The sequence below is a fragment of the Pleurodeles waltl genome, chromosome 4_2 (assembly GCF_031143425.1).
Source record: "Pleurodeles waltl isolate 20211129_DDA chromosome 4_2, aPleWal1.hap1.20221129, whole genome shotgun sequence".
NCBI lineage: Eukaryota > Metazoa > Chordata > Amphibia > Caudata > Salamandridae > Pleurodeles > Pleurodeles waltl.
In genome coordinates, this window is record NC_090443.1 from 251,009,768 (window position 1) to 251,037,444 (window position 27,677).

The following is a 27,677-nucleotide window of genomic DNA, read 5'->3' on the forward strand; positions in this document are numbered from 1 at the left end:
GGCAATGCACTTGTGAGACTAATAGAATGGACTCTGCCATGGATATTCCTCCACCATCACCCCTCACCATTTTACAACCCCCTTTAATATTGAGCACTTAAATAAACACCCCTGAAGCACAAAATAATCTGGAGTCAGTCTGTGATTTCGAAATAGTGTATTAGCAATTACAGTGGCAAAATGTTCTTTCAATTGTAATGTCAACATACCTATGTCACAGAGCTCTAGTCCATGAGGAAACAAAGCAGGTGTCACAGTGCGGGACACACATCCGTGAAATCGTAAGGGAAAGTGACAACTCAGTGACCATACACTGGGTGAAAACGACAGACAATAGAGAGGTAGTAGTGTTAAAGCACATGTAGTAGGCAGGTTTGTATTTTTACCTGTGTCTCACTGGAAATATTACAGGATCACCGAGTTCCTGCTGTCCATGTCCTCTTCTTCCTCGTCTTCACTGTCCACAGGCTCCACAGTTGCAACAACACTGCCATCTGGACCATCCTCCTGCAGAAAAGGCACCTGTCGTCACAAAGCTAAGTTCTGAAGCATACAACAGGCCACGATGATCTGGCACACCTTCTTTGGTGAGTAGAATAGGGATCCACCTGTCATATGGAGGCACCTGAACCTGGCCTTCAGGAGGCCGAAGGTCTGCTCTATTATCCGCCGAGTTCGCCCATGTGCCTCATTGTAGCATTCCTCTGGCCTTGTCCTGGGATCCCTCACTGGTGTCAGTAGCCATGACAGGTTGGGGTAACCAGAGTCACCTGCAAATGGTGAGAGACAACTGTTAGACACACACTAACCTGTAGGGATATCCCCAGACCCAAACAACCATTCCCACTGACTTGCTTCCAGGTACTCACCTAATAGCCACACACGGTGCCTCTGGACGTGACCCATCACATAAAGGATGCTGCTATTCCGCAGGATGTAAGCGTCATGCAATGAGCCAGGGAACTTGGCATTAACATGGGAGATGTACTGGTCTGCCAAACACACCATCTGCACATTCATGGAATGATAACTCTTCCGGTTTCGGTACACCTGTTCATTCCTTCGGGGGGTACCAAAACCACATCTGTCCCATCAATGGCACCTATGATGTTGGGGATATGTCCCAGGGCATAGAAGTCTCCTTTCACTGTAGGCAAATCCTCCACCTGAGGGAAAACGATGTAGCTCCGTATGTGTTTCAGCAGGGCAGACAACACTTTGGACAACACGTTGGAAAACATAGGCTGGGACATCCCTGATGCTATGGCCACTGTTGTTTGAAATGACCCACTTGCAAGGAAATGGATAACTGACAGCACCTGCACTTGAGGGGGGATTCCTGTGGGATGGCGGATAGCTGATATCAGGTCTGGCTCCAGCTGGGCACACAGTTCCTGGATTGTGGCACGGTCAAGCCTGTAGGTGATGATCACATGTCTTTCCTCCATTGTCGACAGGTCCACCAGCGGTCTGTACACCGGAGGATGCCGCCATCTCCTCACATGTCCCAGCGGACGATGCCTATGAAGGTCAATCAACTCAGAGGTACGTACCCACAGCTTACACCGAACACTAATCATAATCCGAAAATTGGACTGTATGAGTGTTGAGGCAAGGTCTAGGTATGTGTGACGCAGTTAAAAATTAAGCCATGTGGGCCCCTGAAATGGCGGCTGCCTGACCTGTAAAGTGGGACAATGGGATGTGAGGTAACTGCGTTGGCGTTGTACACCATCGCGGTTGGCGGTCGAAGACCGCGGCGCAATGCTGCATTGGTTAACATTGGACCCTAAGGGTTCCAGGAGCCAATGACGATGTACGCCGGCGGTGACGGTACGCACCGCCGCGGATGTGACCGCCATCTTCGACAGGAGAGGACCTACACTGCAAGTGCTGCTGTGACCTCGGTCTGGAAGAGACAATGGCTCGTGCGTCTGGGGAAAGGGCCCCTGCCTTCACATCGGAGGAGTTGGAGAAACTTGTGGATGGGGTCCTCCCCCAGTACACGCTACTCTACGGTCCTCCAGACAAACAGGTAAATTCACTGGGAGCATGCTGTATGGGCTATGCCTGTGTGGAGTGGGGTGGATGAAAGATGGGGGGGAGATTGAGGCGTGCATGAAACGACAGGGAGTGCATGTGCATCATGGCAAGGGTATGGATGGGGGCGGTGCATTTGGTAATAACTTTTCTTTTCCCCCTGAACAATTCATGTAGGTCAGCGCCCACCAGAAAAAAGATATTTGGCGTGCCATCGCCAAGGACATCCGGACCCTGGGGGTCTACCACAGACGGAGCACACGCTGCCGTAAGAGATGAGAGGACATTCGCTGCTGGAGCAAGAAGACAGAGGAGGCCCAGCTGGGGATGGCCTCCCAACGTGGGAGGGGTGCCCGTTGCACCATGACCCCCCTGATGTTCAGGATCATGGCGGTGGCATACACGGAGTTGGATGGGCGCGTGGGGGCATCACAGCAGCCACAAGGGGGTGAGTACACTCTCATTCTGCTGATTTTGCACGCATCGACGGTGTCTGGGTGGGGGAGGTGCGCTGTGGGTTTCTCTAGGCCAGGGCGAGTGTGCTAGTTAGGGCCCCTTGTTATGGCAGACCCTATGGCACCCACCCCACCTGTGTACAGTGCCAAGTACACCTAGTCAGGCTCCTGTGTCATCCATGTGTGCAGATGTCGTCCATAGCCTTGTAGGCCATGTCCCAGGGATTGAACAGTGGAGCCCAAATGCGCGGCGTAGTGCAGGGGGCTTCTGTGTCTGTCGTGTCCGCCAACGGTAGCGGTAATGCATGCACTCAACATGTCTTTCTTCTGCCGTCCCCCCCCCTTTTTGTGGTCTTGCTGTTCTTGTGTGCATTAGCATCATCAGGCAGAGGAGCAGTGGCACCGGAGCAGGAGGGAGCTGCATCCCACATGGCCCTGGAGGGCGACACTACAGACTCGGAGTTCACCAGTGGGATGGAGGGCGAGGGGAGCTCCACAGCGGGGACCGGAGCTGACACCAGTGACACGGACTCATCCTCTGATGGGAGCTCCCTTGTGGTGGTGGCAACATCTGTACCCCCACATCTACAGGTTCAGCCGCCACCCCCACTACCAGCACCGCCCTCCCAGCAGCCCCTCAGCCTTTGCCCCGTGCCTGCTCACCCAGGAGAGTGGGCATCACCTTCGCCCCAGGCACCTCAGGCCCTGCCCCAGTCTCCCCTGCTGCCCTCAGTGAGGAGGCATTTGACCTCCTCAGGTCCTCACTGTTGGGCAGTGAACCATTTTGAAAGGGTGTAGAAAGGCAGTTGCAACAAACAAATGCATTCCTGCAGGGCATTCATTATGGTCAGGTGGCCCTTCAGCAAGCTTTTCAGACTCTGGCCTCAGCACTGATGACAGCCATTGTCCCTGTGTCTAGCCTCCTCCCTCCAACTTTCTCCACCCAGACCCAATCCCCTCTACCTCAGCCTATCCCAAGCACACCTTCTGACCAGCATGCACACACATCAACACACAAGGGAAGCTCAGGCAAACATAAGCACCACACATCCCACAGGCACTCACGCAAGCATCACACACATGCAGACACACCAACATCCACTGCCTCCACTGTGTCCCCCTCCTCCTCATCTCCCTCCTCCCTTCTAGTCTCGTCTACACTCACACCTGCATGCACTACATCTACAGCCACTACTGCCATCACCAGCACACACACCACCACACCTCGCTCACGTGCAGTCACCACCCCCACTGCCATTCACACGTCCCCTCTGTCCTCTCCCAGTGTGTCTGTAATGCCACCTCCCAAGATACACAAACGCAGGCACACACCCACCCAACAGCCATCCATATCACGACAGCCTCCAGCGCATGCACCTTCACCCAAAGTCAACAAACGAACACCTCCTACAACCTCTTCCTCCACTCCCAAACCCCCCAGCTACCCATCCCAGTGTTTCCAAAAAACTCTTCCTGTCCAACCTTGACCTCTTTCCCACACATCCCACACCCCGTCCATCTCCTAGGGCCCAACTCTCCAGGTCCCAACCTAGCACCTCAGCCACAACATCTCCGGGACCAGTGGCGCATGTAGTCACCAGAATCTGGAGTGCACCGGCCACTAGGGCAGCCAGTGTGGCACGGAGCCACAGCACGGACAGTCCCCCACATGTGAAGTCTCAAAAGTTGGCCAGTGTCCGGCGGGAGAGGGGGAAGTCTCCAGCCACCAAAGCCGCTCCCAGGGGAACAGGTGGGAGTGTGGAGTCAGCTGCGACACCTTCCAAGGTGGGGAAGGGCCACAAGAAAGTCAGCAAGTCTGGGAAGAGCAGCACGGCAGAGAAGACCGCCATCATCCCCGCTGCCCAGGAGGCCACCGCCATCATCCTCGCTGCCCAGGAGGCCACCGCCAGCACCTGCCCTGCTGCCCAAGAGGCCACCGCCATAATCCCCGCTGGCCAGGAGGCAACCGCCAGCACCTGCCCTGCTGCCCAGGAGGCCACCGCCATCATCCCCGCTGCCCAGGAGGCCACCGCCACCAGCCCCGCTGGGCCAGACAGGACCACCAGCACCAGCCCTGCCGGGCCATAGAGGACCGCCAGCAACAGCCCCGCTGGGCCAGACACGACCGCCAGCAGCTGAGTCACTGCAAAGGACCCCGCCGCAACAAGCACCGCTGAACAGGGCACCGCCGCTACAAGCACCGCTGAACAGGGCACCGTCGCCACAAGCAACGCTAGACAGGGCACCGCCGCCACAAGCACTGCTGGACAGGGCACCGCTGCCACAAGCACCGCTGAACAGGGCACCGCCGCAACAAGCACCGCTGAACAGGACACCGCCACCACTAGCACCGCTGAACAGTGCACCGCCGCCCCAAGCACCGCTGACTAGGGCACCGCCGCAACAAGCACCGCTGAACAGGGCACAGCCACAACAAGCACCGCTGAACAGGGCACCGCCGCAACAAGCACCGCTGAACAGGGCACCGCCGCAACAAGCACCACTGAACAGGGCACCGCCACCACAAGCACCGCTGGCCCATGAGCGCCAAGGGGACTGACGCTACTGAGTCCGTCACGAGCAGGATGAAGCTCTCTGGGCACCAAGCCCCCTCCAGAACCAGTGGAGTCTGTCATCCACTACCTCTGTCCTTGGCAGGATGAAGCACTCTGGGCACCAAGCCCCCTCCAGAACCAGTGGAGAAAGACATCTACTACCTCTGTCCTTGGCAGGATGAAGCACCCTGGGCACCAAGCCCCCTCCAGAACCAGTGGAGAAAGACATCAACTACCTCAGTCCTTGGCAGGATGAAGCACTCTGGGCACCAAGTCCCCTCCACAACCAGTGAAGAAAGACATCCACTTCCTCAGTCCTTGGCAGGATGAAGCACTCTGGGCACCAAGCCCCCTCCAGAACCAGTGGAGACTGTCATCCACTACCTCTGTCCTTGGCAGGATGAAGCACTCTGGGCACCAAGCCCCCTCCAGAACCAGGGGAGAAAGACTTCCACTACCTCTGTCCTTGGCAGGATGAAGCACTCTGGGCACCAAGCCCCCTCCAGAACCAGTGGAGAAAGACATCCACTACCTCAGTCCTTGGCAGGATGAAGCACTCTTTGCACCAAGCCCCCTCCAGAACCAGTGGAGACTGTCATCCACTACCTCTGTCCTTGGCAGGATGAAGCACTCTGGGCACCAAGCCCCCTCCAGAACCAGTGGAGACTGTCATCCACTTGAGAGACTGTGGCTTTGCACTCCCCAGGATAAAGCAGTGGGCAAACCACCCACTGTAGAGACTTGAGAGACTGTGGCTTTGCACTCCCCAGGATAAAGCAGTGGGCAAACCACCCACTGGAAAGACTTGAGAGACTATGGCTTTGCACTCTCCAGGATGCAGCAGTGGGCAAACCACCCACTGGAGAGACTTGAGAGACTGTGGCTTTGCACTCCCAAGGATTGAACAGTGGGCATGTGGCCCCCTCGTGGATTTGGCGTCATGCACTCAACCGGCTGAGGTGCCCCCCTTTCCCTCCCCCTGAGGTGCCTGTTTTATTGCTATCTGATGCCCCTGCAGTGTTCTTTCCGTCATGGTCTGGGATCTTGTGTGGGCCTCGCCCATACCGTGTGGGCCCAGTGTTCCACGGACTTCAATGGAGCACTACCTGGACTACTATTCTTGGTGTATATATTTGTTAATAGTGCATATATGTATATTTTTGAATACTGGATTTTAATATATTACAATGGGTATACTCATTTTCTTTGGTCTGTGCATTCTTTTGGGGGGGTTGAGGGGTGTAACGGTAATGTATCAATATGTCTTAGTGTGTGTGTTGTCGTGGGTGAGGGTGGGGGTGTTGCATGTGTGTGTCACTCTCTTTTCCCTGCCCCCTCCCCTGTGTCGTAGGTGCAGTACTCACCGTGGTCTTCGCTCCGCCTGCCTGTTGGCGGTGACCACCAAGCTGTTTGTTTGTACCGCCGTGGCGGTCGGAGTGTTAAAGTGGCTGTCTTTGTTGGCGGTTTCCGCCACGGTCGTAATTCAATTTTTTTTACCGCCGGCCTGTTGGCGGTCTTACTGCCTCTTTAACACCGTCCGCCAGGGTTGTAATGACCACCAAAGCATTAGTCTTGTTTTTCCAAATTCTATTTATTTAATAAATGCATTTTCATGTAATTCATATGTCCTCATATAATTTCCAAAGTTTTTTAAAGTTATATGTGTTTGTATGAATTTTTAAATACAATGTTTACGTATTTATTTTATATTTTGTTATAAATGTATTACATTTTTTTAATGTTTAAATCATATATAAGTTGCTTGTAATTATATATATTTCCTTAAGAAATCTTTATAATTCTACCCATGGTACTTTTGTAGTCCATATTCTTGTACTTTGCATTAGCAGCATGTTAAGTCAATATTGTGTCCTCAATGCTTTTTCTGGACTATTTTTGTTTTATATTATTTTTGAGGTTGCTACTTTGCCACATAACAGGCTCTGACATGACATGGAGAAATAGCTGGAGGATGCTGCTGCAGGTTTCTCTACTGTTATTTGGAAAATGAGAGAACGTTTGTGTAATATTTATGCCAAGCATCTTAGCTCATAAGGGGAGAACGTGATTTGGCACTACTGCATTCCATTTATACACCAATGTATTATGATGCTTTCCAGGATCTTTCCAATAGGTGTGTGCATAGCCTCCCAAAGAAGTGGGAAGATTCAGAGCACTTTTAGTAGCATGCCCTAACCAGTACACCTAGCATGTTCAGTAAAGGACAATGCTCACATATGTTATTGTAACATGAAAATACTTTAACTATCTTTAGGGGCATTGCTATCATAACAAACAACTCATCAAGCCTGTCTTTCTTTGCATTCTGGTTCTTGAGAATCTGTTCATCAGAGTATAGATTTACACCTGTAACAACCACAATATGAGGAAAGACCTAAAATGAATGAGCTACTAATGCTTGGACTCTGGAAACATGAGAACTTGGCACTAAATTGTTTGATTGAAAGGTAGCCAGAGTTTAAGTACAAAAATCAACTACACATGCCCTTTCGAGAACATATTCCCAAAGACATTGGATTCTCAGGAACCTTAAATTTGCAAATGTCAACTTCTTTATGTAGCCCTTCACAAAGGAATATAACCTGCTTCTGTGCTCCTTAATGGGTGGTATAGTTGTGATCTAGGAGAGCAGAAATAAGTGGCTCTAAAGCCCCACATATTTTGCATAATTCTGTATTTGATGTACTAGCACATAATCCATCATGTGCTGCACAATTTGGGCATTTCAACTAAAATTAGTTTCCACCTCAAATGGATAAAACGTTACTAAACAGAAAAATTGATATGCATGATGCCACAAAGTAGGAGACTATTTGAAAAGATAAACTGATTATCTTTCAGTTGTTGATTGCTGTATACAGGTTGTTGAACTGGAACTAATGAGGTTTATTTTTTGCCCACAATGAGTTAAATGACAAAACAGCAAAATAATGCTGTCACAGAATGTGTGGTATTATGCCACATAATGTTCCTTTTATTGATGAATAATTTAGCAAACCCAGATTCATAACTTGACCCTCCACTGTTGCATAGTTCCGGTGTTCCTGGGTATGCTCCCTGCTCTGAGACCCAAAGGTGGCTCATATTTTTTATAAATAGTGGGGTGGTCACAGGTGGGCACAAACACGCACACTCACTTTAACCCACCTTCTCACAAGGGTACAGACACACGCTCTCATCCACAAGTTCACTCAAACCCATCAATTCAGAATTGCACACGTACTAGCATCCACTTATCCACAAGCACGCTCACTCACACCCACCCATTCACAAGCGTACATACTAACATCCATCATTCAGAAACACCTACCTGCACACACCCATCCAGACATGCACAAATGTACATAAATTCATACATACATGCATCCAAACACTCATAAGTCACTTGCTGGCCTGCTGTGGTGATAGGACCAGCGGGTGGTGGGAGAGGAAAGCCAGTAGAAGGACCTGAAAGCTTTGGAAAGGAAAGGAAAAATAGACATTCCTGCCACATCTTCTCATTGGATAACCTTGTCATGGGTCAAACAATGAGAGGACCTTCCCTAATTTCACAAAGAGTGGAGGTGGGTTCAGTGACACTTGCTTACCCCACCCCACTCTGTAATGAGGCATCATTGATAGACAGTCAGTCCTAGGCACTCCCAGGCTTAAAACTGAAGCACTCAGGGCTTACTGTATTGGTGACAATCCTTCTCGTCATGAGAGGTTACCTCAGAGGGCTTTGCTGGGCTGATGAGGCCACTGCCGTCAAGGCTGTGAAATGCTCAGCCCAGCAAAGGTGTGGCTCGGGCTGCCAGGCACCTACACATTAGTGCATGCATATCTACCTGACCCTGGCATGGTGAGTGTCTGTCACCCTGACCTTTGCTCAATCTAATAGAAAAGAATCTTTCTTTGGAAAATGAAGGGGGCAGAGCCCGTCCTCCCATTATGGCAGCACCCCCCGGCTTACACTCTTCAAATCGGAAATATGAATCTTGAGCCTGAGACAATGCAGAATTAGAAGGGCAGTGGCCTCTGCAATAGTAAAAGTCTACCCCACTGATCCACCATATCCATGCAAGGGACATACAATTACAAAATCCAGTTTTTCACATTAGGTCAAGGTTTCAGAATGTTTAGACCCAAACTGGGAGTGACCTATAATGTCTAATCTCCTTCTGAACAGAATACATACGGAGGCCTGTAGCTTATTGCTTAGCTGAAAAAATGTTGTAAGGACTCAAGGGCTCCTATCATGTAAAGTGGGTGTTAGGAAAGACCTTTTTTTGAATGATCACCTCCCCTTCCATTTTTTGACTGATGCTGCAGGTTTTTTTTACTTGGTTGCATTGAGGCCACTGTGCATGAGCTCTACCCCCCTAAAACATGTGGACAGTTGGCTAAACCCTGATTGGCATATTTAACTTATCTATAAGTCTTTCGTATGTAGTATTCTTTGTACCCAGGACTTGTAAGTCACTAGTGGACTGCAGCGCATATTGTTCTGTCACTGAAGTAACAAAATAAATGCATGTCTTCACACCTGCCCTTGCAGCCTGAATGTCTGGTTTAAAACTGCCAACTCAGTCTGGCATATTGATCCTGTTGCTAGGCCTAAACCATCCTTTTTATTACTGGTAAGTCACCCCTAAGTTGAGTCCTAAATGCACACAGGGCCGGGTACATGGAATGTCAAAAATATGACATGTTTTCTTAGGTCTTTTTTTCATTGTGGCGCGGCTGACTCTCCTATACGAAAGCACTGTGTTACATTATGACACCTTATATTGTATAACTTCAGTTTGAAAAGAGCTAAAAGCATGGTTCTAGGACCCAAATTAAGAATTTAAAAAACACTCTGATAGTCAAGTAGGATGTTAAATTATTATTTTGAAGATTGTCACTTTTAGAACTTAAACATTTTTCTAGAAAAAGCCTCCAGTAGCTCTTTCCGAGTTACTCCCCAATTGTCACAAAAGGTCTTGGCTGTGGAAGATGTGATCTCCTCCGACAGGATGGACTGGGGGATGCACCCTCCAACTATACAAGCTTCAAAAGGACAACCCCTGTCACAGGCAGATGTAACTCACCTAGGCTGCCCCTGGCATTGCCCAAGAAGCCAGAGTGGCACCTGTCCCAATGGCAAGTTGAAACTCTTTCAGGACTGTTATTTAGGGGGAGTCCCTCATTCCGCTATCCACATTTCAGAGGTGTGCCCAGAGTTCTGACCAGAGGCAGAAAGATTCTGCCATATTGGATTTTGAAAGAGAATGGCACTATGGGATTGGTAAGTACCAAATTCCCAGGAAGTGATGTCAAAGTGGGCAGGGTTGCCCTGGGAACTTTTTACAAGCTAGTGCCAGGCATAAAAGTGGCACCCCGGGATACACAAATGGACACATGGAAGATAGAAGAAGGACTACACCAGCTGAGCCCCTTTTCGACTTTGTTAAGAAGACTACTCCTATTGTAATTAAATATAAATACACTGTTCCAATCAGACTAATCACACCAGGAGACCTGTGATCTCAGGAGCTGGAACCCTCAAGCATCACTATGGATGACTAGTATCATCATTGGGAAATGCTCCTCACCAGGCCGGCTCTGCAATGCCTACTGGGCACCCCGATGTGGGGGGCTCTCAGCCGAACTCTTGCGATAGTGACTGGTAAGTTCAACTATCCAAATTGTAATGCTTAAAAGTCACCACCAATAAACAAAGATAATAGAGAGGTTAAAATTGGTTATTCATCCACTAGACACCATCATTTAATCAATCTGATATAACAAGGATGAAGACCAAGGTTAAAATCAAAAAGCGTGAAAGAAAAATTTAGGATTATGCTCAAAGCCTTTCAAAAGTTATGAATATAGTAGAGAGTCCTAAAAATTAGAAGAACCTCTAGACTCTGGTCGACATGTTTCGCGTCTGTTGGTCCATCCGGATCCATTGACGCTTCATCAGGACCTACACAACTCAATAATCAGACCTCTTCAAAGCGAGTATCACAGATAAGGATACATAGATACCGGTCACTTACATTAAAGTTAACTGGTTAACACAGGTACCCTGAAAAAAAACAAAAAAAACGTAGAACACATCTCGAAATTTCAAAATGTCTAAAATCTGAGTATAAATTATCACAACCAAGATTAGGTTAAAAAAAAGGAGATATGGGACACCACATGTCAAATCATGCTTACCGACCCCTAGTCGAGATCAGGTTCCTTGGGTGGTACGTTTCAAGGACTCAAGGTGACACTAAATATAGTAAATGACAACGAGATGCAAGGCCATTATTTGAGAAACCAAATGAAAAAGGCAGATGTAAAATAATGCAAAATGACTAAAAATTCAATGGTAACTATAGGAGTAAGAAAACATTAAGTAGTAAAAAAGGTGGTGCTGCATATTGCCACAATTACTACTATTATTACTTGTCACATTGTGCTGCCTGAGTGATCTAATACTAAGGGTGATAGTGCTAGACATTAACACATATACCATGCTCATAGTTGCCAATTAAGAAACCATGGCTCATGTTAAGGTAAATAGTGGAGAGGGTGTAATAACTGAGGTCATGTATGTACAAAAGCCGAAAATGCCTCACTAAAAAAGATCAGTATGAGCCCGTGAGATGTATAGGGGAAATTGAAATAAGATAAATTGCCCCGTTCCCAAATTAGTGGCGTTCGTCATTAAATCTATATAAGGATTAATGCCCATATTTATACTTTTTTAGCGCCGCAATTGCGCCGCTTTTTGATGCAAAAACGGCGCAAACTTACAAAATACCATTGTATTTTGTAACTGTGCGCCGTTTTTGCGTCAAAAAGCGGCGCAATTGCGGCGCTAAAAAAGTATAAATACGGGCCTGAGTACTCACATTGTCATCACCGGTCCAGCTTGTTGGACCTAGCCTCAGAAACGGACGACCCGGAAAACAACCGGAAAACAACCGGATCGGACGTTTTCCGAGTTAAAAATGGACGCTGCGACGCTCGCATCAGAGCGCGTCTCTACATAGAGATAATAGAAGGACTAACAGGAGTCCAAAATGTCTTAGAGATAGAAGATGGACTACAAGTGTGGAATCGCACTTGTAGTTCTCATCATACAGAATAAAACGGCTCATAGTGTTATTCAATGTTTGTTGCCGACCCCAAACTTGAGGGCAACAGAGGCAGGATAGATATGATCCTCCTTACTGAAATATGACTTAAAAATCAGTACAATTATTAAATAAAAGTGTAGAAAAATCATTTAGAAAAAGATATTGGTACAAAGGAAATGCCGAGTTGGGGAACTATAAGTTATGTTAACAAGTCATATTAGAGGAATATCCTGGTGACAAAAGCCTAATATAGGCTATGTCTAAAGAGATCAGGGGAAAAAAACACATCAGGATAATAGAAAGGAGCCCCCAGGAGGGCAAAAACATAATCAAGGCTATATTCAATTTGCTGGTAGTGAATGAACTAGGGGTCATGTATTCAAGGTGATAGGGAAGTCCAGGGGATATCATCGTTGAGTCCCCGTAGATGCATCCCTAGTTTAAATAATCATTTTTGTTCAATCCTGAAAAGAGCCCCTGAGTCGTCAGGGCGAAAAGTAGGTGCTTCAATTACCACCCACCAGAGATCGTCAGGGGAGTGCTGGACCTCCAAAAAATGAACACTTAGTTTAGTGGTAATCCTTTTACATCTGATATTACTTCTGTGCTCATTAATACGTATTTTAACGGGTCTAGACATCATCTCGATGTAACGTAATTCACAAGGGCACGAAATCATGAGAGGTCTTGGTAAGTTGCAACCACCACTTGTGAGGATAGTCCACCTTTTGTTAATCAATTTCTTAATAGAATTCGATAAAGGAGTGTAAGTTGAGACACACGTAAGCCTAGACTGCGGTAATTTTTCTTTAGGAGCCAATAAGGCCTCTATGTTGTTGTTCCTGGCTCTCTTTCGTGCTTGATTAACAATTCTTGATGGGTAATTGCGATCAGAAATTTTGGTTTGAAGGAAATCGCCTGGACGGTCAAATTCTCTAGGTAGACTACAATTACGTCTGAGACGGCGGGGCCCAGCGGAGCGGTGCTTGAGATGAAGGGCCCAGCAGAGCGGTGCTTGAGATGAAGGGCACAGCGGAGCGGTGCTTGAGATGAAGGGCCCAGTGGAGCGGTGCTTGAGATGAAGGGCCCAGCGGAGCGGTGCTTGAGACGGCGGGGCCCAGCGGAGCGGGCTTGAGACGGCGGGGCCCAGCGGAGCGGTGCTTGACAGGAAGAGCCCAGCGGAGCGGTGCTTGACAGGAAGGGCCCAGCGGAGCGGTGCTTCAGATGGCGGGCCCCGTTCAGCGGTGCTTGCCCCGGCGGGGCCCTGTTCAGCGGGTCTTGCCCCAGCGGGGCCCTGTTCAGCGGGTCTTGGCCCGGCGGGGCCCGTTCAGCGGTTCTTGCCCCAGCGGGGCCCGTGCAGCGGTGCTCCTCCCGGCGGGGCCCGTTCAGCGGTTCTTGGCCTGGCGGGGCCCGTTCAGCGGTACTTGGCCCGGCGGGGCCCGTTCAGCGGTTCTTCCCCCGGCGGGGCCCTGTTCAGCGGGTCTTGGCCCGGCGGGGCCCGTTCAGCGGTTCTTGCCCCAGCGGGACCCGTGCAGCGGTGCTCCTCCCGGCGGGGCCCATTCAGCGGTTCTTGGCCCTACGGGGCCCATTCAGCGGTTCTTGGCCCGGCAGGGCCCGTTCAGCGGTTCTTCCCCCGGCGGGGCCCTGTTCAGCGGGTCTTGGCCCAGCGGGGCCCATTCAGCGGTTCTTGCCCCAGCGGGGCCCGTGCAGCGGTGCTCCTCCCGGCGGGGCCCGTTCAGAGATTCTTGGCCCGGCGGGGCCCGCTCAGCGGTTCTTGCCCCAGCGGGGCCCGTGCTCCGGGGCTCCTCCCGGCGGGGCCCGTTCAGCGGTTCTTGGCCTGGCGGGGCCCGTTCAGCGGTTCTTCCACCGGCGGGGCCCTGTTCAGCGGTGCTCCTCCCGGCGGGGCCCTGTTCAGCAGTGCTCCTCCCGGCGGGGCCCGTTCAGCGGTTCTTGCCCCAGCGGGGCGCTGTTCAGCGGTGCTCCTCCCGGCGGAGCCCGTTCAGCGGTTCTTGCCCCGGCGGGGCCCTGTTCAGCAGTTCTTTGGCCCGGCGGGGCCCGTTCAGCGGTTCTTGGCCCGGCGGGGCCCGTTCAGCGGTGCTTGCCCCGGCGGGGCCCTGTTCGGCGGGTCTTTGCCCGGCGGGGCCCGTTCAGCGGTGCTTGCCCCGGCGGGGCCCTGTTCAGCGGGTCTTGGCCCAGCGGGGCCCGTTCATCGGTTCTTGCCCCAGCGGGGCCCTGTTTAGCGGTTCTTGGCCCGGCAGGGCCCGTTCAGCGGTTCTTGGCCCGGCGGGGCCCATGCAGCGGTGCTCCTCCCGGCGGGGCCCGTTCAGCGGTTCTTGCCCCAGCGGGGCCCTGTTCAGCGGTGCTCCTCCCGGCGGGGCCCGTTCAGCGGTTCTTGCCCCGGCGGGGCCCATTCAGCGGTTCTTGGCCCGGCGGGGCCGTTCAGTGGTGCTTGTCCTGTGTGTCTAGGGAGCCAGACCTGGGCAAGACTTCCCGCTCATTCCCCATCCGAATTTGCGGTCGCAGCGCCCTCCTGTGATGGAGTCCTGGGCCCGTGGGTGTCGTTCGTCACACCCGGGATGGGGCTGGTGGGGACCTCCTGGGCAGCTCGCCTGCTGCCTGACTTCTCCGCCCTGCTGCCCTTGCCCTCCTTCGCTGGAGCTCTGTGGCCCTTGCCTCCCTTGGATGATGTGGCAGGTGACAGTGCAAGGCTACTGTCCTTGGTGGCAGCCGTCTCAGGCTTGTCGCGCCGGGCCTTTTTCTTCTTTGTCCTCTTCCCAGGGGGGGGGCTGGCTGTCCCATTGCTGCTGGCCGATGTTCCTGCCCTAGGATCTGGTGGACTCCAATAGCCCTGCACTATGGTCACAGTAGATGCAGGGCTGGTGGTGGCTGAGGTGCTTTTTTTGCTCTTACCAGATGGAGGGGGTGGGTCAGTGATTGGAACGAGTTCAAGGTTGGAAAGGAAAAGGACTTGGGGAGGACAGGGACGGGTAGGTGTAGTGGGTTTGGGAGTGGAGGAAGAGGATGTGGTTGTAGGAGAGTCAAGTGTGCTGTCTTTGAGTGCAGGTGCTTGTGACAGAGGCTGTCGTGAGGTGGATGGCTGTTGGGTGGGTGGCTGCCTGCGTTTGTGTGCTTTGGAAGAGGGGGTGACAGACACACTGGGAGAGGACACAGGGGACGTGTAAATGGCAGTGGGGGTGGTGACTGCACGTGTGCGGACTGTAATGGAGGGTGTGCTGGTGATGGAAGTACTGGCTGATGGTGGGGTGCATGCAGGTGTGAGTGGAGACGTCACAGGGAGGGAGGGGGGAGATGAGGAGGTGGGGGATACAGAGGTGGTAGTGACTGTTGGCATGTCTGCATCTGGATGTTGCTTGGGTGAATGCTTGTGGGATCTGTGGTGCTTATGTCTGGATGAGCTGCCCTTGGGTGTAGAGGTGTGTGCAGGCTGGTCTGATGGTGTGGATCGGATGGGCAGAGGAACAGGAGACTGGGACTGGGTGGAGGGAGTCAGAAGAGGGAGGCTGGAGACAGGGACAATGGCTGCCGTCAGTGCTGAGGCCAGAGCGTTGAACGATCGCTGATGGGCAGCCTGACCCGAATGAATGCCCTCCAGGTATGCATTGCTCCGATGCACCTCCCTTTCTACACCCTGGATGGCATTCAAGAGGGTAGACTGCCCAACAATGAGTGTCCTGAGGAGGTCAATGACCTCCTCACTGAGGGCAGCAGGGGTAACTGGGGCAGGGCCTGAGGTGCCTGGGCGAAGGAGATGCCCGCCTTCCTGGGCGAGCGGGCACGGAGCGAAGGCTGAGGGGCTGCTGGGAGGGCGGGGCTGGTGCGCTGGGTGGCGGCTGTACCTGTTGTGGCGGTGGGCACGGATGTTGCCACCACCGCTAGGGAGCTCCCTTCCGAGGACGTGTTGGTGTAGCTGACGTCTCCACGGGTCCCCGTTGTGGAGCTCCACTCGCCCTCCGTCTCACTGGTGTACTCAGAGTCTGTTGTATGGCCCTCCGGGGCCATGTGAGATGCAGCTCCCTCGTGCGCCGATGCCACCTCTCCTCCGCCTGATGATGGTAATGCACACATGAACAGGAAGACAGAAAAAAGGGGGGGGGAGAAATGAAGGCAGGTTGAGTGCATGCATTGGCAACACCGTTGTCGGAGAGGACAGACACAGAAGCCCCCTGAACTAGGCCTCGCAATGGGGGTACACTACTCAGTTATTGTGACTAGGCCTACAGGTCTATGGACGACAAATGCACACATGGGTGAGGCCGGACCATGGATAGCTGTACTTGGCACCCTACAGAGATGGGGGGCGGGGGCACAGGGCCGTGTCTAACGGAGGGGCCTAGCCTACAGAATGCGCCCTGGCTTGCAGATAGCCACAGCCCTCCTCCCCCACCCAGACACCTTCACTGCGCGCAAAGATAGCAGAATGTGCTGATACTCACCCCCTTGTGTCTGCTGTGATGTCCTCACGCGCCCATCCAAATCGGGGTAGGCCACCGCCAGGATCCGGGACATCAGGGGGGTCAATTGGCGGCTGGCACCCCTCCTACGTTGGGAGGCCATCCCCAGCAGAGACTCGGCGGTCTTTCTGGTCCCACGGCAGATGTCCTCCCACCTCTTTCGGCAGTGGGTGCCCCGTCTGTTGTGGACCCCCAGGGCCCGGACGTCCTTGGCGATGGCACGCCAAATATCGATCTTCTGATGGGCGCTGACCTATGTGACATGTACAGGGTGGTAAAGGAAATCGCATCAGTTTTCTGCCTGGTCAATGTGAGTGGCCCCCCCCTCCCCAACCTTGCCATGTGGCACATGCTCTCATCTTTCGTGCGTTGCACTCCTCATTCGCTCCCCTCCCCACCATCTTACATACACCCCACTCAACACAGGCATAGCCCATTCAACGTGCACCCTGTTTACTAACCTGTTGGTCTGGAGGACTGTAGAGTAGCGCATAATGGGGGAGGACCCCATCAACAAGTTTCTCCAATTCTTCGGAAGTGAAGGCAGGGGCCCTTTCCCCAGTCGCAGCAGCCATTGTATCTCCCAGACCGAGGTCACAGCAGCACTTGCAGTATAGGTCCTCTCCTGTGGATGATCAGGTCTCGAGTGATTAATCAGATAGAAAATGGCAGTCACGCCCGCGGCGGTGCGTACCGCGGCGGTGCGTACCGTGACCGCCGGCGCACATCGTCATTGGCTCCTGAGAGCCATAGGGTTCAATGTTAACCAATGCTGCTTTGCGCCGCGGTCTTTGACCGCCTACCGCCACGGTGTGCCAAGCCAGCACAGTGACCTCACATCCCACTGTCACACTTCACAGGTCAGGCAGCCACCATTTCAAGGGCCCACATGGCATGATTTCTACTGCGTCACACAGGCCTAGGCCTTGCATTGCCACTCATACAAGCCATTCAATGCATAGCGATTCGTGTACTGTGCAAGCTGTGTGAACGAACCTGTGGGTTGCTTGACTCTGTGCTCCATGTTGTCCTTCCTAGGCAACGTCCGCTGGGACTTGCAAGGAGAAGGATGAATCCTCCCGTGTACCGGCGCTGGTGGACCTGTCGACAATGGAAGAACGACATATCATACTTACATACCGGCTTGACAGAGCAACCATACATGAACTATGTGCCCAGCTGGAGCCAGACCTGATGTCCCCCATCCGCCAACCCACAGGGATTCCCCCTCTGGTGCAGGTTCTGTCAGTACTCCATTTTTTGGCAAGTGGGTCTTTTCAGACAACAGTGGCCATATCATCTGGGATGTCTCAGCCTATGTTTTCTAAGGTTTTGTCCAGAGTGTTGTCTGCCCTGATGAAATACATGCAGAGCTACATTATTTTCCCTGAGGTGGGCGAATTGGCTACAGTGAAGGGTGATTTCTATGCCCTTGGACATATCCCCAACATCATTGGTGCCATTGATGTTGGCAACATGTGGCTTTGGTTCCCCCCAGTGGAAGTGAGCAGGTGTACCGAAACAGAAAAAGTTATCATTCGATGAATGTCCAGGTGGTCTGTTTGGCTGACCAGTACATTTCCCATGTAAATGCCAAGTTCCCTGGGTCAGTGCATGACGCTTATGTCATGCGAAATAGCAGCATCTCTTATGTGATGGAACAGCTACAGAGACACCGTGTGTGGCTAATAGGTGACTCTGGTTACCCCAACCTGTCGTGGCTACTGACCCCAGTGAGGAATCCCCGGACCAGGGCAGAGGAACGGTACAATGAGGCCCATGGGCGAACTAGGAGGATCATAGAAAGGACCTTCGGGGTCCTGAAGGCAAGGTTTAGGTGCCTGCATATGACAGGGGGATCCCTCATGTACTCACCAAAGAAGGTGTGCCAGATCATCGTGGCCTGCTGTATGCTTCACAATCTTGCATTGCAACGCCAGGTGCCTTTTCTGCAGGAGGATGGTCCAGATGGTGGTGTTGTAGCAGCTGTGGAGCCTGTGGAGAGTGAAGAGGAGGAAGATGACGGGGACGACACAGACAACAGGGAGACAGTCATACAACAATACTTTCAGTAGCACCCAGGTAAGAATCAGCCACCCCATTTTACATTTACTGAAGGCCTCATGCGTCTCCACTGTCTGTGTTTCCCCCAGTTCCTGTTAACTGATTTGTGACTTTCCCTTCCCTTTTCAGAGCTGTATGACCCACTGCCTGACATCAGCCATGTTTGCCCATGGACTAAAGCTTATTGAGATTGGTATGTTGTCATCACAAAGTAACTGGACATTATTGCACCGTTATGTGTAATACATTTGTTGTAAATACAAGCAGACTCCTGCTTTTTTAAGTGCAATAAGTGATTTATTTTAAGTTCTACATATAGGTACATGATTGGGAAACGGTGATGGGTGGGGGTGGAGTAATGTCCATGGCAGAGTCCAGTTCTCAGTCGCACAGGTGCATTGTCCATATGCCTGGGGAAGGATGGAGCAGGGGCAGTTCAAAGTTGGACAGGGTGACAATGTGGGACAGTGGGATGACATCAGGGGGTATCTTAGGCTGGCGGGGGTCTTGCAATCCTACTCTGTCTTCTTGTGAGATCTCATGTTCCGCTTGCGGGGTGGTTCTTCTTCTGCAGGAGGTGGGGTTCTGGTGGCCTGTCGTTGTGTGGGGGCCTCCTGTCCACTAGCGCCGGCGGAGGTGGTAGGCTGTTCCTGGCCTGGGCTAGTGACAGGGGCCCTTTGGGGTGCCACATGGTCCCGCAATGTGGTGACGATCTGGGTAAGGGCCACGACGATGGTCCCCATTGCGGAACCGATGTTCCTCAGTTCCTCCCTGAACCCCATGTACCGTTCCTCCTGCAGTTCCTGGATCTCCTGGAACCGGGCCAGTACCGTCGCCATCGTCTCCTGGGAGCGGTGGTATGCTCCCATGATGGAGGAGAGGGCCTCTTGGAGAGTGGGTTCGCCGGGCCTGCCCCCCCCCCTGTCGCACAGCAGCCCTCCCAGTTCCCCTGTGTTCCTGGGCCTCTGTCCCCTGGACGGTGTGCCCACTACCACTGCCCCCAGGTCCTGGTTGTTGTTGGGGTGGTGGGTCAACCTGGGTGCCCTGTAGTGGTGGACACACCGCTAATTGACGTGTCCTGGAGGCAGAGGCATGGGCCCCCTGGGTGGGAGCTGTGCTGGTGTTCCCAGAGGGGGTTGGGTCTGGTGTAGCCTGTGGCTGTCTGTGGGGAACCGACTGTCAAGAGGTCCCCGATGGGCCGGGCTGGTCATCTGGCTCCAGGGAGACAGAGCTGCTGTCATCGCTGGGGGCCTCTTCTGGGGGTGGGATGGACATCTCGGGACCCTCCGTGGCGGTGTGGTGGCATTCGGGTCCTGCAGGGGTATAAAGGTATGGTTATTGCTTCTGTGTGTGGCATTTCGTGTGATGGGTGGGAGTCCGTGTACCCAAGTGCAGGCATTTCCTTGTGGGGGCTTTTGTGAGGGCGGCTTGTGGGGGTGATGTGTGTGTGCAGTGGGCATGCTTTGGTGATGGGTGTCCATGCTTTGTGGTCGCATGCAGGGCTTGGTGTTGGGATGGGTGGGTTGTGATGGTGAGCCTTTTGCTAGTGGTTGGTGTGATGGGGGAGGGGGTGAGGGTGGGGTATGATTTGGCATGCAGGTGGGGTGGGGGTGGGAAGCAGTAGTGAAGATTTGCCTTACCAGAGTCCATTCCTCTGCCTACTCCTGCGAGGCCCTCAGGATGCAGGGTGTGCAAGACTTCCTCCTCCCACGCGGTAAATTCTGGGGGAGTAGGTGGGGGTCCGACGCCAGTCTTCTGCACCGCAATGTTGTGCCTTGATACCATGGAACGCACCTTCCCCCGTAGGTCATTCCATCTCTTCCGGATGTCGTCCTGATTGCGTGGATGCTGTCCCACCGCGTTGACCCTGTCCACTATCCTTTGCCATAGCTCCATCTTCCTGGCAATTGTGGTGTGCTGCACCTGTGCCCCGAAGAGCTGGGGCTCTACACGGACTATTTCCTCCACCATGACCCTGAGTTCTGCGTCACTGAACCTGGGGTGTCTTTGGGGTGCCATGGGGTGGTGTGGTTGAGGTGTGGGGTGGCGTTTGTGGTGATGAGTGTGGTGCGTGTGGTGGTGTGTGGTGTTTGGTGCGTGGATTCTGTGTGGGTGATGGTGTTGTGTGCCTCTGTGTTGTGGGATTGTCTATTCTGTGCTCTCTCTCTAGCCTTCGTCAATGATTCCGGGTCGTAGGGGCATGTGGGTGATGTGGGTGTGTGTTTTATATTGTGTTGGGTGTGTGGGAGTGGTGTTAGTATGTGTATCAGGTGTGTGTATTTCAAACTGACCAATGTGGCTGAGTTTTCTATGTGTGTGTGTATTTTGACCGCGGCGGTGTGTACCGCCAATGGAATACCGCGTTTGAAAGACCGCCACGTGGATTTGTGGGTCGGAATGGTATGGGCGTATTTCTGTTGGCGTGACGGTGGAGGTTTGTTCATCGCCATTTTTTCGCTGACCTTTGGTGTGGCGGACTTTTGTGGATGTCGGGTTTTTGGCGGTTTGCCAGTTGCGGGTCAGAATGACCGTGGCAGTTTACGGCGGCCGCGGCGGTGTTATGGCGGTCTTCTGACCGGCGGTAAGCGCCTTTTACCGCCGAGGTCAGAATGACCACCTATATCTCCAGAACCCTCCAGTGGATTTTGCTACTCCCGTTGTTTCATGAAAAATATATTTTATTTATAATATTGGTGTCAAATTGTTTTCTTGTGTCATGACTTTCTTATTCTGTTGTTTGGTGTGCCTAATTGCTTTACACTTGCTCTTTTAAGTCTTGATGCTCAAAACCACAGCTACCCAGAGTAGGACGCTGGCCTGGTTTGTAGTGGGTACCTTGGGTACTTACACCTCATACCAGGTCCAGTTACCCCTTATTAGTGAAATGTAGTAGTGCTCTAGCAGTTTAGGCTGATAGAGGCAGCTATAGCAGAGCAGCTTAGGCTGAGCTAGGAGACATGCAAATCTCATGCAATACCACTTATAGTTACACAGTACTTATACACAAGTAAAGACAATACTCAGTATTACCAAAAATAAAGGTATTTATTTGGGTGACACAGTACCAAAAATATCTTAGAGACAATACTCCTTCTGGACGTAAGTATTATACACAATATATACACTAGACACCAAAATTAGACATGTAAGTAGTCATAGAACAATGCAAACAATAGGAAATGCTATAGAATGCAATGGGAGAAAATAGGTCTAGGGGCAACAAACCATATACTAAGAAAGTGGAATGCGAATCATGAATTCCCCCCTGGACAAGTGTTGCGTGTGCAGAATCACTGGAGGAGTAAGAATACGGTAAAGGTAAGTAAATTACCCCACCCCAGAGCCCAGAAAAGCAGGAGTAAAGTACTGCAAGTTTCCTTAGGACACACTACACCTCGTGATTGGGATCTTGCAGTAACCAACCAAGTCTGCAAAGAACAACTGCTGGATTCCTGGACCTGAAGACCTGCAAAGAAAGGAGACCAAGCCCAGAAGTCGAAAGAAGTTCCAGGAATGACAGGAGCCCCTGCCAACCCAGAAGAGGGTACAAAAGAAGAGTCCCCAGTTAGTCGAAGACTGCAGGAATGCACCCTAGGAAGATGCCAGCAGGTTCCTGCATGATGCAAAGGATGTCCCACAATGTGAAGATGGATGCAGAGGTGATTTCGTGTTGGAAGTCGCCAACAAGCCTTGGTTACGACAAAAGTGCATTTTGCATCAAAATGGCGGTGGCTGTACCCAGGAGGGACATGGGGGTCTCAACTCTGTGTGAGGAGGAAGAGGGGGCTCTCAGCACTTTAGAGAGCCCTAGGGATGCCAGGCAGCACCCACAGGAGTCCCAGGACATGGGGACAAAGGAGGTGCAAAATGCAGTTGGTGCAGCACAACAAAGAAAGCCCCCCGCCGCTGGAGAACAACTCAGCGAGTTGAGCATCACAGGATGGAGTGCTGGGGATCTGGACCAGGCTGTGCATGAAGGAAGTTTGCAAATAGTGCACAGAGGCCTCCGGAGGTGAAGAAGACGCCGTACACAGGGGTACCATCGTTCTCAGGGAAGGCAAGGTCTTACCTCCTCCAAATTGCATCAGCAGGACCTCAGGATAGTCTATGTCGATGGGGTCCAGTCTCTGTGTCCTTAGGAGCATGCTCGTCACGGTGAGAGGAGTACAAGGGTACCGGTCGTTGTCTTAGAAGGTGCCTGCAGGAGCAGGGGAGTGACTCCGTCACCCCACGGGAGATTTCTTTGGTCCTTCTGGTGCAGGGTGAAGATAGGGAGTCCTCAGAGCGTGCACACCATGGAAACTGTTGCAGTTGCTGGCTGGAGCTGAAGTTGCAGAGGAAAAGTATCCCTTGTGGATACTTTGTTGCTATTACAGCGGTTCCTGGAGCAGGCTGCGGTTGATCCGAGGTAGTTGCAGAGGATTCCTGAAGGAAACTTGCGAGCAGAATCAGAAGAGAACCCACGGAAATCTGAGATGGGAATTGGCTACCTTACAGGTAAGGACCTATCAGGCGGGGTCTCTGACATCACCTGCTGGCACTGGCCACTCACAGGTCTCCAGTGTGTCCCCACACCTTGCAAAGCAAGATGGCTGAAGTCTGGGACACACTGGAGGAGCTCTGAGCACCACCCCTAGGGTGGTGATGGACAGGGGAGTGGTCACTCCCCTTTCCTTTGTCCAGTTTCACACCAGCGCAGGGGACAAGGGGTCCCTGTACCGGTGTACACTGGCTTATGCAAGAGAGGGCACCATCTGTGCCCTTCAAAGCATTCCCAGAGGCTGGGGGAGGCTACCCCTCCCCAGCCTGTAACACCTATTTCCAAAGGAAGAGGGTGTAACACCCTGCTCTCAGAGGAAATGCTTTGTTCTGCCTTCCTGGTACTGGACTGCCGAGACCCCAGGAGGGCATAACCCTGTCTGTGAGGGGGCAGCAGCGGAAGCTGCAGTGCAAGCCTCAGACATCTGGTGTGGCAGTACTGGGGGTCCATGGTCGAGCCCCCAGGATGCATGGAATTGGCTCCACAATACCAAATTTGGAATGTGGGACAATTCCATTATCTTAGACATGTTGCATGCCCATATTAGGAGTTACCATTGTGAAGCTACATGTAGTGTACGTGTGTAATGGCGTCCCCGCACTCACAAAGTCCGGGGAAATGGCCCTGAACTAGGTGGGGGCACCTTTGTTTGTGCAAGGGTACCCTCACACTTAGTAACTTTGCACCTAACGTTCAACAAATGAGGGTTAGACATAGAGGTGACTTTAAGTTACTTAAGTGCAGTGAAAATGTCTGTGAAATAACATTTGCGTTATTTCACGCAGGCTGCAATGGCAGGCCTGTGCAAGGGTTTGTCTGAGCTCCCTATGGGTGGCAAAAGAAATGCTGCAGCCCATATGGATCTAACGGAACCCCAATGCCCTGGGTACCTAGTTACCATATACTAGGGACTTATAAAGGGGGTCCAGTGTGCCAATTGAAATTGGTAAATGAAGTCACTAGCCTACAGTGACAAATTTAAAAGCAGAGAGAGCATAAGAACTGTGGTTCTGGTTAGCAGAGCCTCAGTGACACAGTCAAGCACTATACAGACACACATATTAGGCCATAAACTATGAGCACTGGGGTCCTGACCAGCAGGATCCAGTGAGACAGGTAAAAACATACTGACATACAGGTAAAAATGGGGGTAACATGCCAAGGAAGATGGTACTTTCCTACACCCAGAGTTGAGCTAGAGGTTACACAAATAAACATGACTGAACCCAAGATGGTTTGGCAATTGTATTACACAGTGAGGTCACACAACCCCACCATATAATACACCACCCTGCTCACATTGGTGCCTAGCAGTGGGATCCAGAACTTGTGTTTAGCTGTACCAAACATTTAATAAGTGAAATCAACACTGAAGAAAATGTTTTAAATGTTTTGCCAAGATCTGAGTCTCCAAGGCACTGTATTCCAGGAGTCAGAAACGTTGTCCAAAGTTTGAAAAAGTTTCACAAAGTTTGGTAAAAGTTTGGACTGGGTCTCCATAGATTGGAAAACATGGGAAACAAATTGGCTACATTGCTCACTCTCAAGTTCAATGACCTGAGGGAGCTGGGCTGGGACAGAAAAATCAGGTTGGGGATCCTGCCATAAAAGGAGAACCTGGGGAAGTGCCTAAGTGCCTGAGTGAAAGCGAGTTAAGTCCAAGCTCAACTAGCAAAGTCAATCGTCCATAACAGTGGGGATGAGGAGCACAGCAGGGACCTCCTTGATAATAAGGATGAGGGGGACAACACAGTGTGCCCTCCACCATTAGTTTGAGGCATGCTTTCACATCTGGGAGTAAGGAAATGCCCAAGAATCTAGAGGTTTGACTTAGAGCCTGTTTCAGAGTTGGATTGAGGGGTTACTCCATCACAACGGTGACAGATATCCGGTCTGCTGAAATATAAATCCCATAGGATATAATGGGATTTCTTTTTCGGCAGATGGGATATCTGTCACCGTTGTGAAGGAGTAAACCCTCTGCCAAGCTTTAAGGGCCTTATTATGAGTCTGGCGTTCCAAGGACATCCAGACTCGCTGTGGTGGTCGCACCACTGTGGCAGTCCATTTAACACATTACGACCTTGGAGGTTGGACCACCACAGGTCCACAGTCACTGCTGGTAACAAGGTTCCCAACAGGCTGACAGTGGTCAGACTCATGATCAGCAACAGCGGCGTTGAAATCTTGAGCATTTCGAGGGTGCTGTAGTGCTACAGTATTGGCCTCGGCTCCCTTGAGGGACTGTTAGTGCCAGGCCGACTGGCGGGAACATCGTAATATGATCTTCTCACCGGTCAGCTTGGTGGGAACATTGTAATACAGAGGAGGAGGAGGCAGCACTAAAAGAAAGAAGACTGGCACTAAAGGAGAGAAGGGTCAAGCTGGGGCTGAAATCCCAAGGAGATGGTGGTAGCAAAAAAGCACACAGGTAACTGCAGGGGTTGCACATGACCCCAGGTTACCCAGAAGTATTGTTTCCAAGCATGTAAATAGGGATGATACAGATAAATGGCTAGAATCTTATGAGAGGGTTCCTAGGATGAGTAGAATGGGTGCCCAACATTGGGGATCCTCATTGTGGAAGCTAGTTCCAACAGTCAGGGGAAATTAGCTTCTGACACTAGAAGATGAGGCTGCGGTACAATGTTCACACAGGAAGGAGGCACTCATTCAGCTATTTGGTTTAACCTCTGAAGAATATAAACATGGGGTCAACTCAGATATGGGTGGACCTTGAGGATGCCTCTGTGAAAATTACCGAATGACTAGGTAAAGTTTAACCAGGTAGATACTTATAAAGGGTTCACCAATTTATTGGTAGAAGAACATATACTTGCAGAATGTACCCCAGAGAAGATACACCTGTATCTGGTGGATTTTAGGTTAACTAGCCCTAGAAAGATGGGGCAAATGTTTGGTTATTGGGTATGCACAAGGGTACCCAAGTAGTCCTAAGTAGGAGATCGCAAAAGTGGACTTTGAGGGACATCGATCCCTGTGGTCAAAGTCGCCCCAATATGAACTGTGGACTAAAGAATAAGCTTGGTAGTCCTTTGTTGACCACACAGCACCTGAATTGGTCACCCAGTCTAACCAGAGTAGCAGAACTCAACTGTTTAAACTTATGAAAAGTTTCTAAACTTTACGGTTATCAATGCTTGTTTGTGCTTACATCTTACTTCAAGTTCTATCTCTCCAGAACCCTCTGGTGAGTTTTGCTCATTTTGATGTCTAAAAATTCATAAAAATATAATATATTTTTATAAATTGGTGTTCGAATTTCTTTCATATGACATGACTTCCTTTTTTCATTATTTGGTGCACCTAAATGCTGCTCAAAGCCAGAGTTACCCAGTGTTCAGTGAGAGGTTTTCCAAACATGCCTGAGTGGACCCAAGGTCATTTTGTGAGTGTATTACATGGTAAGGTCACTCATCAATACCATATAATACACCACAATCCTCACATAAAACAAACAACAGAACACAACTGTAGGAGGCTGGCCTGCTTGTAGTGGGTACCAAAGGTACTTACACCTTGTGCTAAGCCAAAGTTAATCCTTATTAGTAGAATAGAAGTGTTTCTAGCAGCTTAGGCTGATAGAAGGTAGCTATGGCAAAGCAGCTTAGGCTGAACTAGAAGACATGAAAGCTCCTACTTTAACACTTATATCATATGCACAATATCATAAGAAAACACAATACACAGAGTTACTAAAAATAAAGGTACTTTATTTTTATGACAATATGCCACAAGTATCTCAGTGAGTACCCTCAGTAAGAAGGTAAGTAATACACACAAGTTATATGTATACAAACCAAAATCAGGTAAGTAAGAGTCAGAAAAGTAATGCAAACAGTGTAGAATTACAATAGGTTGCAATAGGCTAGCATAGGTATAGGGGCAACACAAACCATATACTCCAAAAGTGGAATGCGAATCACGAATGGACCCCAGACCTATGTGAGCTTGTAGAGGTGTAGTGTGGTTAGTTTCATGTATCATTTGGACTCTACAGACATTAAAGGCAGGTCGCATTCCGTGGCAGCACATCCGAGCCAGGGAGATATTTTTTTCTTTTAATTTGACACGTCAACAACAGCTGATGGCTAAAAAGGAAGCGACGTATGTTATGTTACATATTGAAAAGTTGGAGAAGTTGCCTTTTTCTGTGGCTGAGATTCCATCTGCTGAATGGTTGGTTCACGGGGTTATAAATTTGCCGATTTCCACTCTGCAATTCACTTCTTGTTTGAAACATTTTCCGGTGGGTAGATATGAGCAGTTGGGAGACAGTTACATACATGAGGTGTGGGAGCTTCCCTTTTTATACAGATGTCTTAATGGTATGAGGGAGGTTTTTCTTAGCGGTAGCGAATGTGAAACTTCTGTCAGCCATTCGATGGTTTGTAAGCAGCTGTCTTTGCATG